Here is a 17006-nt window from a genome sequence, read left to right as displayed (position 1 = left end):
TGGGAAGGGCCCCCCTTGCCATTGAAGACGGCTCTGATTCCTGCCTCCATGCAAAGCCTGACTCAGCAGCTGACACAGGAGGGAGTGGCTCCAAGCTGTTCCCTGTCTGGGGAGGAGGGGTAGGTTATAACTGCTCCCCCCGCCCCCCAGGAAGGGAACAGGAGGGAGAGGCCAGCTTGGAGGGACGGTCTCCGAGTCGGTGCCCTCTTGTGCCACCAAGCAGTCCCCGGACACTTGGCCCTCCCCCAGGGCTGGTGGGGTCTCTTGCTCTCCAGAGTCCTAGACAGTCCACACCCTGGGGCCTTCCAAGCCAGGCAGGGAGGCCTGGGGGGCGGTGGGTGTCCCTGTCTTACTCGCGGTGGTAACACTAGGGGGCTGGTGGCCAGCTGTGGGGGCGGGGGCTGCCTACTTCTGGGCAACCCCACGCAGGGACCTCTGGCTGCCGTGTCCAGCCAGCCTGTCCCCTGTACTTGGCATGGTGACTGGCACAGCAAAAGGCTGACTGTCCATGGCTGGTCCCCCCAAATCCACATGGTGACACACACGGTGGTGCTGGGTTCTTGGACTTTAGGTGGGTTTCAAGGGCGACCCTTGGAAGTTGGCGGCCACGGGAGTTCCTGTTGTGGCTCAGCGGTAACGAACACAACTAGTATCCATGAGGTGGCAGGTTTGATTCCTGGCCTTGCTCAGTGGGTTAAGGATCCGGTGTTGCTGTGAGCTGTGGCGTAGGTCGCAAACGAGGCTCAGATCCTGCGTTGCTGGGGCTGTGGTGTAGGCTGGCAGCTGTAGCTCCAATTCAACCCCTAGCCTGGGAATCTCCACGTGCCACAGGTGCAGAGCAAAAAAGCAAACAAAACAAAAACCAAAAAGCTGGGGGCCAGCCCTGGTGCTACTTGCAGAAGAAATAGGGGCCTGAGGAGGGGGCTGCTTGGCAGACAATGTGTCTGATGGGTTGGGGCCCCAAAGGCCGTAGCATGAACCCGCCCCTTCCCCAGGGAGGCACCGGCTGGCATCCCGAAGGGGGCTCTCTCTGAGCGCCTCCCATTTGCCCTCAGTGGCACATGCTGCCCTGGCTCACCTGCTCACCCTCAGGTGAGTTCCTGTAAGAGATGGCCCTAGGCTGCTGGGCCCACTGCTCTGAGCCAGGAAGGGGGCTGCCGCTAAGTATGCTGGCAGGAGTGGCAGGGAGACCCCGTGCAGCCTCCGACTCCTCACTGCGGGCCAACTCTGGCATAACTGCCGGCTTTCCAGCAAGCTGACCCGACACAGCCCCGCTGGGCGCCAGGGCCACACCACCCTCCCGCCCTCTCACCCCTCGGCCGGTAACAGCCGATGTGCAGTCCCTGCCAAGGCGGGAGAAGCAGCTTCTGGAGGGGGCCCTGGGGGTGGTGAGGGATCGATGGCACAAACCCACTGTGGTGGGTCAAACGCTGCCCCCCCCACCCCCAAAAGACATGTCAAGGCCCTGATCCCTGGTATCTGTGGCAAAGGGTCTTGGCAGGTGTAGTTAAAGTGAGGTCACCCAGGATTAGGGTGGGCCCTAAATTCAGTGACGGGCTTCCTTACGAGAGGAGAAGATACGGATGCAGAGAAGGAGGCGTGAGACGGGCGCAGAGGTTGGGGTCTGACAAAGCCAGCGACGCCAAGGATGGCAGCCCACATGTGGACAAGGGCCTGGGACAGACCTGTGCTCAGAGCCTCCGAAGGGAACCAACCCCGCATACACCTTGATTTTATTTATTTACATAGTTATTTTGTCTTTTTTTGGCTGCGCCAGTGGCATATGGAAGTTCCTGGGCTAGGAGTCCAATGGGAGATTGCAGCTGCCAGCTTATGCCACAGTCACAGCAAGGCTGAATCCAAGCCTCATCTGCAACCCATGCTGCAGCTTGTAGCAACACTGGATCCTTAACCCACTGAGCGAGGCCAGGGATCGAATCTGCATCCTCACGGAGACTCTATCAGGTTCGTAACCCGCTGAGCCACAAGGGGAACTCCGACAGCTTGATTTTAGACTTTCGGCCTCCAGAGCCATGAGCGCATAAATTTGGAGTCACCTTGTTTGTGGTCATTTGTCCAGCAGCCCTAGGAAACAAACCCACTGGCTAACATTTGCAACCCTCTAGCTTTAGCAGGTTGTGTGCCAAGCCTTACCCCCGGGTAAGTGACGTTTTGCTGGTGGTGGTGGGGGCTGTGCCCCCAGCCCTGGCTTACTTCCATGCTTTGAGGGGAGGGGGAGTTTACAGGGAAATTTCTGCAGCCTCCCTGCCTAAGCGTCTGTGCACAGGCTCCCGGGGGCCCTCCCCGCTCTCCAGGGGACGGTGAGAATAAATAACAAATGGTTTCAAAGAGGATTACGGTGCTGGGACCACGTGACAGAGGCATGAAAGATTAATATCTTGACCAGGCAGCACTGCGCTGGTGATTTGAAAGCCAGCTTTACTCCGCCACATCCATTAAAGGCTCTGCTGAATTAAAAGATATGCAAAAGAAAGCCATCAGGCCTGCTGCCTTTGCCATCACATCATTAACAGAAAAAAAGAAAAAAAGAGTTTTTAAATGAAAACACGCATGGTGGGTGAGGTCGCGAAGACGCCACACCCGTGGGACACTGCTGCTTCGGGGGTACGTGGCACCATCTTTTAGGAAAGTGATGGGGTCGTAGAAGGCCATAGCCTGGGACCCAGAAACCCTACTTATTTAAATGTATCCGAACCGTTCAAAAGAGGAAATAGACGTAGATGCGCGCTGGCCCTCACAGCAGCCTTATCTGGAGCACGGAAAAAATGCTAAATCCTTAAGGAAATACGGTTTAAGGGAATTATGGGAAAATCATAGGATGCAACTCGGTCCCACACGGCGTTGTCCACCTGTGTGGGAAAGTGCCTGGGCAGTAATGACTGGGGGGCACAGAGAGCCCCCCAACTTGGTGGGCAGGAGGGAGAGAAGACAGAGAGTGGGAAGGGGTCCCGCTTCCCAACCTGCCTCAGACTCGGTGACTCCCTCCTGGTGGAAGGGTCCGTGTCACAAGGCAGGGAAAGAGAGACCCCTGGGGTAACCCTGGGAGCCTCCCACAAGGCCCTGCTAACAGCAAGCTGGGGGCTGGGCTGGGCTTTCACGGTGACCCTGGCCCAAGGCAAGGCCAAGGGGGAGCCTCTGTCCCCTTACTGAGGCCACCTGGGGCCCCAGGTCCCCTGGACCCGAGGTAAAGCATGGACCTCACTCTCCCCCAGGAAGCACCTGCTCCTGGGGTGGCTGCGGGATTAACAGCAGTGCTCGTAAGGTTTAAGCAAGAGCCCGACAGAGCAGGTGGGAGATGAATGGCAGCTGCGGATGCAGTGACGGGTCCGAAGTCCCTGTCCTCTTCCTTCTCATCTCCGCCATCACCGTCCTGACTGGCATCCTCAGCATTGCCATGACGTCACCATGGTAACCATCACCGCCGCCATCACCCTTATCCCCACCATCACCATCAGCATCATTTTCCAGCATCATCTAAACCGCCTGACTCCTTCCTGCGGTGGGGCAAAGGCTCTCAGCTGCCCAGCCTCCCTCCTGGAGGCCCCTGGCTCCCCTGGAAACCTGCTCACGGGACTGTAGGCTTCTCGGGCTGCCGCCTGGGGCCACTCAATCTGGATGCCCTGGGACGGTTTCCGCAGTTAGAGGGAATTATCTTTGCATAATTAAGTGGCTCTGCTATAAACACAGGAGCAGCATCCTGGCTGCTGGGCACCGAGCATGCGGTCTGTTCAGGGAGGCTGTGGGGCTGCAGGACATGGCTCATCTGTCCAGATGCCAGGCGGCTGGGAGCCTGGGGCCATTGGCCTAAGATGCCAGCCCCTGGACCACAGCTACCTCAGCTCACAGGCTCTGAGCACCTGGCTTTGTCTCAGCTGCAAAGCTGCATCCCTGCCGACTGCATCCCTGGCTGGGTGCCAGGCCCCAGAGGCCACGACCGCTCTGCCTTCCCGGGAGCACTGCTTGTTGTTCAGGGTGTGGCAGGGCTGTGCCCTGGGGGGTAAGATAGCCTTTGCGGAGGACCCATCAGTGGGGTGGCCAGCCTGGGAGAAATGGCACAAGGGAGCTCAGGCTCAGTGCCATAGCTTCCGCTTAAGGACTCAAAGCTCACCAGGTGGCCCGGGCATCGTGGGTCAGCTCTTCCAATTGTGGCTTCCAGGGCTCCTGGAGGGGACTGGAGTATTACCTTTCCACAGCTCTGAGCCCTGGATGTCAAAGCCGGGAGGGGATGGGAGGTGAGGGCAGTGGCCCCATGCCTGTGATGTGCAGGCTCCAAGAACCTTGGGCTCTGGGCGTCTGGGGGTCTGGGGAAGCAGCCTGGGTCATGTGAGTGTTCCTTGGGCCCGAAGTGGGGGTGATGGTCCTGGTGGTCCTGCCCTCGCACCAGAAGTGGTCACCGCCACCTACAGGGCAGTGAGCATCTCCCTGGAGGACCAGTGGGAGGGGGGAGGCCGGGGTTGGGGGATGCAGGAGCACCCCAGAAGTGGTCTGATGCACAGAGGCCATCCTGGAGAGGATTTGGCACAAGGTTTGGTTTCTGCCTGGTGCAGGGTAGGGGGGTTCCCTTCAATGATGGCCTGAGTCAGGTGGTAGCTGCCAGTCTGCAGACCCTTCCAGCTCTGCAGAGGGTGGCCCTGAGGGGTGGATGGGACCTGCCTGTGCTGTTTCCTACCTGCTCTGCCTTCTGGGGATGGGGGCTCCATTATTCCTGAGAGTCTGCTTCTGCCACGAGCCTGCCCACGGGCTGAGCCAAGGGTACAGAGGTGATGGGACAGAAGCATTCCATTCTCATGGGGCATATTCTTTTTTTTTTTTTTTTTCCTAGGGCCACACCTGGGGCACATGGAGGTTCCCAGGCCAGGGGTCCAATCAGAGCTGTAGCTGCCGGCCTACACCACAGCCACGACAACACGGGATCCAAGCTGCATCTGCGACCTACACTACAGCTCACGGCAACGCCAGATTCTTAACCCACTGAGCGAGGCCAGGGATCGAATCCACAACCTCACGGTTCCTAGTCTGATTCGTTAACCACTGAGCCACGATGGGAACACCTCATGGTGCATATTCTATTTTTTGTTTTTAGCTGTACCCGCGGCACACGGAAGTTCCTGAGCCAGGGATTGAATCCGAGCAGCATCTGCGATCTACACCACAGCTGCAGCAGCAACAGATCCTTAACCCACTGCGCCTGGCTGGGACTCGAACCTGCAATCCTCCAAAAACAAGCCGAATCATGAACCCACTGCGCCACAGCGGGAACCCCAGGGGCTCACATTCTAGGAGGGACTGGACTTTGGTAGCAGTGGCCACCCTGGAGCGTTGCTCAGAGAGACCTACAGGATGCTGGCGAGAAGGCTCCAGGGGAGGGTGCACAGGCTGGCGGCCAGAGAGCCACGCGGTGGCCCCTCCTGCCAAGCATGATTCCTCCCCTGGCCCTGAAACGAGGAGGCAGCACCTCAGGTGTCACCTGAGGGCCACTGGCTGGAGGAGCCCAGGGACCGCAGCCCTGCAGCAATGAAGGAAATAAAGACCCATAATGGTTCAAATGCTGGCTCGCCCAGGGCTGCTTTAGAGACCAGGGGTTCTGCCTGAGCCTGGGAACAGGTGCCCTCTCGTCCCCTTGAGGGACTAGGGGAGGGTCCCCTGGCCTGTGTCCCCACCCCGGCCACAGGGTTCTTGCTTGCAGAGCTTTGGATGACTGCGTAGGGTAGCAACTGCCGCCTCCTCTCCTGCTGCTCACAAAGGCTGCCACCCAGGGACCCACATGGCTGTACCATGGGGCTGAGCCAGGCCCTTGGCACCCATACAGCCCAGCAGGTGGCTGGGAGCTTCCAGCAGTTCCCTAGTTACCATGGTTACCATGCTGCAGGAGGGTGGGTGGGAACCCTCTCCTCCATATCCCTCCCAGCGGTACCCCAGTGGGCTTTGCCAGAACCTTCCAGCCCTGGGAGAGGCAGGGAGAGAGGGTCTAGCCGGGCAAGGCTTTTTAGGTGTGTGTGTGTCCTGGGGGGTTGTAGCCATCACGGTGGCTGGAGCAGCTCAGGGCTCCTGAGGGAACCATAGGCGTGGGGTAGGGCTGGGGGCCTCGAGGGACCCAGTCAGCTTCCTTTCCCCCACTCTGGGCAATGACCCAGCTCAGCCCCACAGGGGAGGCAGGAGGCATCTTCTAAAGATGAGTGCCCCCAAAGATCTTCCCTCCCCCAGCCTGGCGTCCCCCTCCCAAGGCCCCAGTACCCCTCAGGCCGTCCCTGCGCCTCTGGGCTCAGATCCCCCTGCCAGAAGACTGCCCTGTCCTTTCTCCCCTGTTACCCCTGCGGAGCCACGGTGGCTTCGGGTCTGGTTCCAGCCTCGCCTCCTTCCTTCCTGACCACATGTGTGCACATGGCCCTGTTGCGCCCCAAGTGGCGCCTCCGTGGGTTGGACCGCACGTCTCCTCCCCCGCCGACTGTGGGTCCCGAGAGCAGAGGTCTCGTCTACACACCCACTTCTGGGGCAGTGAAGGAAGAGTGACCTTGAGCACAGGTCTCACCTGCACAAAGCTGGGGTGGGGGTGGGGTCTCTCCTACGAGCAGCCACAGCCCCTGGAGTTACAACATCTGGCCCAGGGTGGCCAATGTGCCTCCTCTGAACAGGTCCTTTATCTAGGAAGAGGGTCCACATTTATCCCATAGGAGCCGCCGGTGCGCCATGAGCGGCCTTGCCCAAGCCCGTGTCTTTTTTTTTTTTTGTCTTTTTGCCTTTTCTAGGGCCGCTCCCGCGGCATATGGAGGTTCACAGGCTAGGGGTCTAATTGGAGCTGTAGCCACTGGCCTACACCACAGTCGTAGCAACGCGGGATCCGAGCAGCGTCTGTGACCTACACCACAGCTCACGGCAATGCCGGATCCTTAACCCGCTGAGCAAGGCCAGGGATTGAACCTGCAACCTCATGGTTCCCAGTCGGATTTGTTAACCACTGTGCCACGGCGGGAACTCCTCAAGCCTGTGTCTCTCAAGATGAAGTGGGAGCCCCAGAGTCGCCAAAGTGCCCTGGCCAGGATGCAGGTGGGTGTAAATAGGAGGTGCCCCCTGCTCCTGGGAGTCCAAGTACCTGGTGTCCCTGCAGAAAGGTGGCACTGTCCTGTTGGGGTTTGCAATCTCTATTCCGGGCGTCCCCGTGTCCTTGGCAAGAGCAAAGGGACAGGGATGGATCCGGGCCTCCTGGGCTGGGTGACAGACACCTTCTCCTCCATGAGAGACAAAGGAGATACCCCGCCCCCAGTGGGGGGAGGCTCAGGAGCGGGGGAGGGGAGATGTCACAGGCTTAGTAGCGAGTAACAGGCCCTCGTGGGGAGTGGGGGGACAGGCGATGGGGGGAGCCCACATTGGCCACACCACGCGGGACAGGTGCTCGGAGTCAGCATCCCACCCAAGCCAGTTCCAGGAGGACAGGGACACCACCAGCAAGAGCATCCCCCCACCCACCAAGGATAAAAGCGCGACTTGGGTTTGAACACTGACAAAGGGCAGCGGGTCACCCATAGAAAGAGGGCTTCCTGTGTCCCAGAGCCTCGACCCCACGAAGAGAGCCCATCAGAGTGTCCAACGGTCAAGGCGCGTTTCCCTGGGCTCCACCGGAGGGAGAAGTGGAAGCGGGAAAGTTCACGAGAACCCGGGGGCTGTTTCTCAAAGTGCAGCCTCAGAACCCCGGGCCAGGGGCTGGCGAACCAGCCTGCTAAGCTGCACCAGGACCTGCAGGGGCTTTTGTGGGCACTGCTCTCCGTGACCCTGGTGGGTGCCCCGGGGGTCAGGATGGCCCAGCACCTCCAGGGCCACTGGAGGGCCCCCCCACCAAATCTGTTCTTACTCTCTGTAATCACACTAGATGCAGAGCCATCAGTGAGGCAAGAAGGAGCAGCCTGACCCCATCATTCACAGGTGTCCCCAGCAATGCCCCCATCAGGGCAGGACGCAGAATCACGCACCATGGAAACAATCTCTTATGACAGGACAGGCTGAGAGGATGTGGCCCAGGGCCTCAGTTAACCAGAACGTGACTTCTCTTCCCACCAACCTGCTGGCCCCTGGAGCCCATGGCCCTCCCCTCCCCTCCCTCCCATTTCTCTGGAGCCACTCAGGCAGCAGAGCGCAAAGGTCGGGAGAGCGGGCACTGGCACCCTTGGGCTGGCGCCCGACCCAAGTCCAGACCCTGACTCCTCCTTGAGCCTGCTCTGTGACCTCAGCACAGTCACCTCGGCTTTCAGTGCCTTTCTGAACAAGTTCAATGGGGACAATGGCAGCTACTGGACTTGAAGGACGGGGTGAAGTCTCGGCTTGTGCACCTGTTACGGGAGCAGCTCCACTGCCTCCCCTCTCAGTGGAGACCGTGGCCCTGGCAGCTTGGGGCCCGCCGGAGGCAGCGGACCTGCCCCCACCCTCTAGGCCCCCTCCTCCTGGGCTCTGGGACAACCCGGGGCTTTTTCCCTGCTGTCTGGACCTTCAAGTTTCTGCTCAAATCCTGCACTCACGGCCACTCCCTGGGCCCCACCTCCTGGGTGACCTTGTCCACTGTCAGGGCTGGGACTGGTGGGTGGGAGGCAATCACCTCTGGTTCGACCCCCTGGGCTCCCTTCTCAATGCTGCAGCCGTGACTGGCCGAGGCACAAACCTTGGACGCCATGAGGCGGGGTCAGCGTGCTGCTTCCTGGGCAGCCTCAGTGGACCCAGCGATGAGAGGCTGAGGGTCCCGGGCCCCCCCGATCCTGGTTCCACAGGGGTTTGGCTGGGAGGCCCTCCTGCCTCTTCATCCTATTCACCTCTCCAGACAGGTTTATGGGGTCCCGCTGGGGCTAGAGTAGAACCCACAACAGACCTCAGGACCACACGTGGCCTCCCCCGCCGTCCCAGGCAGTCCTCACCCCACGCGGTGGACACGGCTGCCTCTCCTATCCTGGGGTGGACACGTCAATGTCACTGCTGGCTCCAAAGCCCCCAGGGGTCCAAGGGCTGGTCTCTCGGACCCTAGTTCTTACGCCCCCCCCCCGACCCCCGGAACATACCAATGCCCAACCTGCCAGGTCCTGGCCAGAGCCCCCTCCCAGACGGTCCTTCCCCAGCTTGGCCATCACAACCCCGCCTCCTTTCCAGGTCTGGTCACATGTCACCCACCTGTCCCCCATCTCTCCTCTGTCAGCAGAGGCTTCTCTAACTGTCCCTGGTCTGTGGTGACTGCAGCCCTTTCCTGGCTCCGGGCCCCCAGAGGTAGAGGTTAGGGGGGCCTTGTTTAAGGTCTGGGGATTCAAAGGTCTGCCGCTAAGGCCCTTCCCCGTCAGCGGTGGTAACAGGTTTTAAATAATGTTGACATATTCTAATTTACTTTTCAATGCGTGGATTCATCAGAATTCCCCTGTCCACACATCAAGGGATTTCCGAGCCTCCTCTATCGAGAGGGGGCAGGAAGGGCACCGTGTTCCAGAGAGCCCCTGGAAGCTCAGGAAGCCAAGGTTCCCAGGCAGAATTCTAGATCCTTCTGCCCTGGGCTACACTTGACAGCTCGTGGATGTCAGCTGGAGTTGGCGCTGAAAGATCCAATGGCTGAGGGGTTGGATGTGACAACACATTGCTCTGGGGAGGGTGGGCGTGCTCGGGGCGGGGCTCTGCAGCCCCCCTGGCGCCCAAGGGCCACTGCACAGGCTGCAGGTGGGCGCCGGGCACGAGGCCTGGGGTAGGGAGGTCGGGGTGAGGGCTGCTCCTCCACTCACAGTGAGGTTGTGTTCCGCAGTGACAGTAACGGGCTCTCCTGCAACGAAAGCCATCAGCTGGGCTCTCCCAGGCTGCTCCCCTAGAGAACGCAGCCCCCCCAACCCCGTGGGCTCACGTAATGACTCAGGAGGGGACCCTGAGGTTTCCTGGGAGCCACCTGGGCTCCAGGTGGGGGGAAACTTTGGGCTCGGTCTGTGACCCGAGGCAGAGGGTGGGAGCTGACAAACACTGAGCGGCCGTGCTGTGCGAGGGACTGTCCTTAGGCCTCTGCCTGTGCTACCTTGTCCCCCCATCCCGACAGAGGGAGACACGGGCGCGGAGCCAAGAGCCCAGGAGAGTGAGAGCTGGTTCTCCACCGGCGGCCACAAGCCAAGGCCAGTGACACAGGGCCCTGCGGCCAAGTCCCAGGGTCCATGGGACCCAAGAAGTGGCTCGCTCAGTGGGGAAACTAGCCCAGCCACAAACGGTTTGCTGGAGTGTCTGGAACCGGTGCAGGGATGGAGAAGGAGAAACGTGCACTTGGCATTCAGCTGCTGAGGTGGAGGATGGAGCGCAGATCAAGTGGGGGGGAAGCCCCCTAACAGGGCTGTAGGGCGTGGAGCGGGGGTGTGTGTGGGGGAGCCCCCAGCCATCTCTGCTCTTCCCCCCTCCCAGTCCTAGTTCACCTGCAGCCTGACTGTGAGCTGAGTGAGCAGGAGGACGGGCTACCTGCGAGGGGGACCTTCAAGGGAGGCGGGTGTCAGGGGCGCAGGAAAAGAGGGACACAGGAAAAGAGAGACACAGACAACCCCGCAGGAACCAGGGCTCTAACTCTAATGGGGGCAAACTGTGGAGCAGGGAGTGGCTTCCCGAGACCCTGCCCTGTGGGCTCTGACTTCACAGGGCACACTCGGGGGAAGGGGAGGGGGAAGCTGGCGGTGCTGGGCTCAGAGTGCACCCTTCAGTGTACAGGGAGAGGAACCTGGCTCCGTCTGAGCCCTATGGGATGTGGCGAAAGGTAAGAAACTCAGCAGCGGCTCCCATCTGCGGGCAGGGTAACTCCCGTTCCTGCCAAGCCAGCGAGGATGGAAAGCCTTGAGCCCCCTGAAGTGACCAGACAACCACCTGGCCCCATGTGCATTCTCTCCTGGAGAAGCCCCGTCCCTTTGTCTCCTCTGCACTGGCCGAGCCAAGGACCCCATCTCCTGAGTGGCCCCAAAGAAAGGGGGGACAGCGAGTGGGGGTGCTAAGCATGCTGAGCTTCCCATTCATGAGAAGGGCGGTCTCTATGTCCCTCGGGAGCTGGGACTGAAGCTGATCCAGCCCGTTGGAGGAGACACCTTTGTGGGGGGGAAGGTGAGGACTCCTGCCACTAGCCGATGAGCTGGAGCTGGGGCGGGGGTGGGCAGGGGGCCGGGTGCAGTGGGAACAGATTCCAGGCTTCCTGACACCCAGGAAGTGGGGTCCATCTGCCTCGCCCCAGCTCTGTGCCTGTTTCCTGTGCAGGCCAACCAGCCTCCCTGGCAGGGGTGTTCAGGGCTATGCACAGGCACCTGCAGGGAAACAAGGCCAAAGCACAGAGTCCTTTCGTCGCTTTCAACTCACCCTGCCATCCCTTTGATGACATCTTGGGAACCACAGGGCCCTTGCTCTGGGGACCTGCCGGGGGGGGGGGGGCAGGATAGGGCCGCCCAGACTTCTCTGTGGTTGGTGGCATCTCCTGCTCCTGTCGGCCCCAGTGACTCAGGGTGCTGTTTCCTCCACCCATGTCAGCACCGCCTCACAACTGCTTGCCAAAGGGTGGCTGGGCAGGGGGTCGGCGGGTCCATGGGGTGTCGTTTTACTCCGAGAGGAAGAACGAGTGAAGGGGCCTGCCTCAGTCTGGCGGCAGGTATGGGGCCCGACCCAGCCCACCTCTGAGCGACCTTGGAGAAGCCAGGGCCTCTGGCTTCTGTTAACTCCTCCAAAAGGGGACACGCCCAAGACCCCTGCAGCACATGCATGTTTGCTGGGACCCCTGGCTGCTGGGAGGGCTGGAGGGAGGGGTGGGGTCTCTGGTCCGGGACACCTTCAGAGCTGGTCCTCCCTGAATGTGGCCTGAAGTGCCACTCTTCTGCCCGTTTATTCAGGGACTCGAGGAAACTGCTCTGGCTCCGGGACCTTTGGCGATGGAGTATTTGCTCAAGGTCATGGAGAGTTTAGTCAAGGACTAAACACACACGCTCCTTCCATCCGGAGTCCTGGGAATCCAAAGACACTCCCCCGGGTTCTAGCAGCCCAGAGGCCTTCCTTCGCCCACTCTCCTTTGCCACACGCGGTGCTGCCCAGTTGCCATGGACCCAGCACCAACAAACAGGAAAGTTGAGAGGAGGCCCCCTCCCTCACCGGAAACTGCCACCAAAACTTGTGCCACTCACTTCCTCCTGAATCATTTGGGGTTTAGCCGATCATGAAGGAGGAAAGAAGGCCAGCCCATGGTGTGACGTCTCTGGGTCTACCCCACCCTAGAGCTTGCTCATCCCATGAGCCCCAGTGACCCTCACAGGACAAGGAGTGGTGGCCGTCTTGTCATGCCTCCTGTGTGCCAACCGCTTTCTGCCTACTCATAACCATCCAGCCACAAGACTGGGTTTCACACTGTGCATGACCCTTTGCCCCCCTCCCTGGTGCCCTGGCATCAAGCCGTGCCCCGTGTCTGTCGACAGGCGCAGCCGTGAGAGGCACAGAGCCCTGGGCTTTGTCATGGGAAGCCTCCAGCAGGCTGCTTTCGAGGCAGGAAGGTGCTGCAACCCAAACACCCTCAGCGTCATTGAGGCCCGGTGTGGGCTTGGAGAGCGTTCCTGACGGACGGGACCCGGGGGCCAATGCCCTCTGGGCCCCCTGTGGCAGCACAGGGACAGGAGCCCAGGAACTGCACAGCAGCCTGGGCTCTGCAGGTAGATGCAAATGCCAAGCGGCAATCTGGAGGGTAGATGCAATGGCCCTCACGCGGGTGTCCAAACCCTGCAGCAGCATGGGGCCTGAATGCGGTGTGGCTAGCAGAGCAGGAGCTTGCTCTTGGCATTGCAAGGCGGATGGCGTTTTTTGAGGGGGAGGAGAAGTTGCAGAGAAAGAAGAAATCCTGACACGACAGACAGCTGTGGCCTGAACTTGGTGTTCTGGCTCCTCAGACGTGGATGTATTAATTTCCATAAATGCTAAGAGCCCATTTCCCCAAGAGCTATTACTTCTGTCATCTCCCTTGGATGTCTTTCAACCCCGGGCAGACAAGTGAAAGAGAGGAAAAGGCAGCCTCCCCTGGTGGGTTCCCTGGTCCCCAACCCTGTCCCCATCAGGCAGTTCAGGACTGTTTGCTAATGTGGCCCCTCTAAATGCAGGGTCAAGACCTCCTGCCTTCAGCCTGACAACCAGGTCCTTATCCTGCCAGGAGGTAAAGAGAGTTACCAGCCCCAAAAACGCTGAATCACAAAGTGAGGCTGAGCAGGAAAGTGGGGGTTGGGTGGGGAGGGAGACGGTGGACAGGGGGGGGAAAGTAGGGAAGGGTGCTAAGGGACTTTCCACCTGGAGCCCCCCCAAGATGCTCTAGACAGACTGCAGACCCTACAGGAGCCCTCAGGACAAATGCCAAGAAGAGCAGAGCTGGGGTAGGCTGCCTGGATGGGAGGGTGGGAAGGTGGACAGGTACACTACAGCTACTGCAGCAGGAAGCCCTGCAGCAGCTGGGTCTCTGTGTCCTGCGACCTTCGTCCTGCGGGAGCAGGAGCAGGAGCAGGTAGGGAATGTGGGGAGCAAAGAAGCTGAAGATGGGGTAGGGGCATAGGGACCAGGGTGGGGACGGGTGTATAGGCAGCCAGACGAACTGGTGCAGGAAGGGAGCGCCAAGGTCTTGGAGAGCAGGGCAAGGTGGGAAGAGGGCGCCCACGGGGGAAGACCTACAGACTGGGCACGGAATGGGTGGGAAGATGGTGCCAGGAACCTGGAAGGAGAGGCAGCGTGAGCCTTCAGGAGCAACAAGGAGAGGAGAGATGCGGAGGACTTGGACCAAGAGCCCTCCGATGGGGATGCGCAGAACCGGGAGAGGAGACGGGAAGGGGGATGGGGCAGGGGGAGGCGAGGCTGCGGTAAGAGGAGGGGGCAGAGACGGGACCAGAGGGATGAAGTTTGGGGCAGGGGTCGGGGATGGAGCTAAAGGGTCGGGCGGGTTGGCAGAACGGGCAGGCAAGAGAGGACGGGATGGGGGAAGGGAGATGATGGAGAGGGAAGTGAGCCGGCTGGAGAGGAGGTGAGGATGGAGGCGGGAGCGGCGACGCGCTGGGGAAGAGGAGATGGAGAGTCGGCGCGGGCCTCGCGGGTGCCCGCCGTCGCTCTCCCGGCGCACTGCCGTGTATTGCGCGGAAGGCCGGGGTCTCCCCCTGCACTCACCTGGGGGGGCTCCAGCTCCGGATCCTCTGCCCCGTTCCGGATCTTCCTTCCCGCCCTGCCCTTGCGACTTTAGCGCCCCCGAATCCCGCTTGCTCCACCAGGTTCCGCCCGCAGCATCTTCACCTCGTGGGACGCCCGGGGCCACGCCTCTGCGAGGCTCTCATTGGCTAGCCTTCACGCCAATCAAACCCCTATTGGCTGAAGGCTCGCGGGCAATGCAAATCAGGACGAGCCCGCCGCCGCGCTGATTGGCTAGCGCTCGCGGAGCGGAGCCCCTGGATTTGGGCTCTGATTGGTCCCACCGCTCTGCTGACGACAGCGACTGGGGGCGGGTCCTTCCCTTTCCAAGGCTCCTCCGGCGAGTGGCAGCAGATCGGGCGCTTCTCGGCCGATTTTCTGCCTGCTGGGCCTGCGGCTCTGGTGGGCATTGGCCGGCCGCCGGGCCCCTGGATCCATCTGGGGTGCATTTCCTCGAAAGCGTGGGCCTCGAAGCCCCGGGGCGGGCGCGGCCGCGGCTGGCGCGTCTCCTAGGTAACGCCGCCCGCCGCGGGCGAAACCACTTCGGCTGGCGCCGTGGGGGAGGTTGGCCGCGGCCTGGAGGCGCGCTGGGCCGCCAAGCGGGCTGGGGCTTCCAGCCCGGAGTTGGGGTGCTTCTTGAGTCTCTCGGCGGGGGCCTGGTACCTGCAGGGCGCGGCAGTCGGGCGGGCGCGGGGTATGCCCGCGTCGGTCACACCTCCCCTCCCCCTTCGTTGACACTTGGTGCGGCCTCGGCCGCTGGTCCTGTAAGGGTAAGGGGGCTTTTGGGGGTTCAACCTCTGCACTCTGCCCCTTGACTCAGCGCCCCCTTTGCGGCCCTCCAGCTTAAGGCGAGCGCGGTGTGGCCGGCCTGGGATTGCTGAGATCACGGCGTTGGCCCTCATTTTTCTCCGGCCGGACCCGTGCTGAGGGTCCCTGCTTTGCCTGTCTCTGCTGGGAGCCTTTCCCGGTTGGGTGCCTGCCCGCTACTGGCCCTGAAGATCCGTCCCGGCGACGCCTCCCATTGGAGGTCTGGCCTTCTCTGGCCCTCGCAGGAGGCCCTGCCCGCCTATAGCCTCCCCCTGGAGCTGCTCTCGCCTTCCCCTCCGCTGTCCAGCCCGCTGATCCCCTGACCGCCTCTGAGCTCCGCACCTGGGCCCTTCACCGGGCCGGAATGGTCGCTCTCCTGCTTGCTTTTTAAGACTCAGAGGCCCCACCTTTGCACATCTCTTCCACGCCTGTCTCAATGGAAGACAACTGCGTTTGCAGACCTGGTCCTGCCTTCAGTGTGGCAGTGTGTCATTTTGGTTGAAGGACAGGAAGGAAGCCTGGCCTCTCGAGGCTGTGTGGTTGGAAAAGATGTGCTTTAGATGGCTGGATACTCGCCCAGGGTTCCAATCCAGGTCTCCACGACAGCGCCTTGTGGTTTTCATAGGTCACGACCATGTCCTTCTTGTGCTGACTCGTATCCTGTCTTTCTGCCTCCCTCCAGATACACCAAACCAGGGCAGGGAGCTGGGCTGCAGTGTTCAGGAGGTTTCCCAGGGCCTGGCTCATGGTAGGTACTCAAGAGAATATTCCTTGGATGAGGAATTCTCGGCAGGGCTTAATTCAACCTCCTCTTACTCTCAGGGAGGCTCCCCAAAGCTTTCGGGTCTCAGGGGCGCCCGACCTTGTTCACGCCTGGGACGGATGCTTCCCTGAGCCCCGTCGCTTTGTGTGGCTCCTGCTCTTCCTTTCCTTGGGAACCACTGCTGTGAGACCTACCTCTCCAGCGTCCTTCCTCTCCTCCACCATCTCCTCCTCGCTCCCAAGAGGAGACTGGAGGCTCGTCTTCTGAGTGCTGCTCATGCTCGCTCCCTTGTCTTGGTCCTACTGGATGCTTGAAGACGGCGTTTGACAGTCTGCTTCTGTCAGGCGTGTACGGGGACAGAACAGGTGCTAGAAAGAGTCCTTGAACAGGTCTGCAGAAGCAAAGGCCCCAAAGACACTTCACAGCCCCTTCCTTTTCTAGATGGGAATCAGACACCGGGAAGACAGGGAACTTTCCAGAAGTCAGAGAGGAGAGTGATGCTTGGCCCGGGGTTGAGGAGCAGCGCTCTCACTTTGCCCTGTGGGGCCTTTCCTGGCCTTGGTGGTCCCTGTAATGGCTTTGAGGTTGGTGTGATTGGCTCTGTGATTTCAGACTGTCGTGTTAACCTCTGAGTCTCACTTGCCTCGTCTCTAAGATGGGGAGTGTGGCGGTACTTATCTCGCAGAGTTGGTGGAATAACGAACATGAAAATGTTTTGAGCGCCTGGTTCACAAGAGTGGTTCAAACCCACTTAAAAGCTGGTTCAGATTTTTATAATGATTTTTATTTTTTCCACTGTAGCTGGTTTACAGGGTTCTGTCACTTTTTTTTTAAATTCCCCCTGGAGCACCCATTATATCCTTCTCTTGGGCTCAAAGCATGGGACCCTTCCCCTTTTCTCTTTTTTTAATTTTTAATTTTTTTTTCTTTTTATGGCTGCACCCATGGCATATGGAAGTTCCCAGGCTGGGGATCCTGGCCTACACCACAGCCACAGCAACACCAGATCTGAGCTGCGTCCTTGACCTGCACCACAGCTCATGGCAAAGGTGGATCCTTAACCCAGGCCAGGGATTGAACTCGCATCCTCATGGATACTAGTCGGGTTCATAACCCACTAAGCCACAATGGGAACTGCCCCATTTTTCTCTTTGTTGTTCATTTAGCCCCATAGGCCCCTCTGCCCTTCCTCCACAGGAGTCTTAATGCTTCCCCATTAATTCTTCCTTATGGGCATGGAGGCACCCCCCTGAGA

The 17006-nt window shown here is 60.3% G+C and overlaps 1 protein-coding gene and 1 long non-coding RNA gene across 11 annotated transcripts in view; one reads left to right on the top strand and one right to left on the bottom strand.

The window, feature by feature from the left end:
• The window catches only part of KCNAB2 (potassium voltage-gated channel subfamily A regulatory beta subunit 2), an 88473-nt gene extending 74167 nt beyond the window's left edge, over positions 1-14306 (bottom strand). For 2 of the 5 annotated variants that reach the window (XM_021095239.1, XM_021095242.1), the window contains exon 1: positions 14164-14301. The gene's annotated coding sequence lies outside the window, so the exon portion shown is untranslated. Of the gene's footprint in view, positions 1-14163 lie in introns of all 5 variants that reach the window. The other 3 variants (XM_021095244.1, XM_021095245.1, XM_021095246.1) reach the window with 3 other exon arrangements.
• NPHP4 overlaps positions 14435-17006 on the top strand; it is a 112964-nt gene continuing 110392 nt past the window's right edge. For 4 of the 6 annotated variants that reach the window (XR_002344866.1, XR_002344867.1, XR_002344865.1 and 1 more), the window contains exons 1-2: positions 14435-14694; positions 15671-15736. This is a non-coding gene — a long non-coding RNA (nephrocystin 4). Of the gene's footprint in view, positions 14695-14877; positions 14952-14985; positions 15209-15670; positions 15737-17006 lie in introns of those variants that run through there. The other 2 variants (XR_002344863.1, XR_002344864.1) reach the window with 2 other exon arrangements.

This window comes from Sus scrofa, chromosome 6 (genome assembly GCF_000003025.6).
Source record: "Sus scrofa isolate TJ Tabasco breed Duroc chromosome 6, Sscrofa11.1, whole genome shotgun sequence".
In the NCBI taxonomy this organism is placed as follows: Eukaryota; Metazoa; Chordata; class Mammalia; order Artiodactyla; family Suidae; genus Sus; species Sus scrofa.
This window is presented reverse-complemented; position numbering and strand designations above follow the sequence as displayed.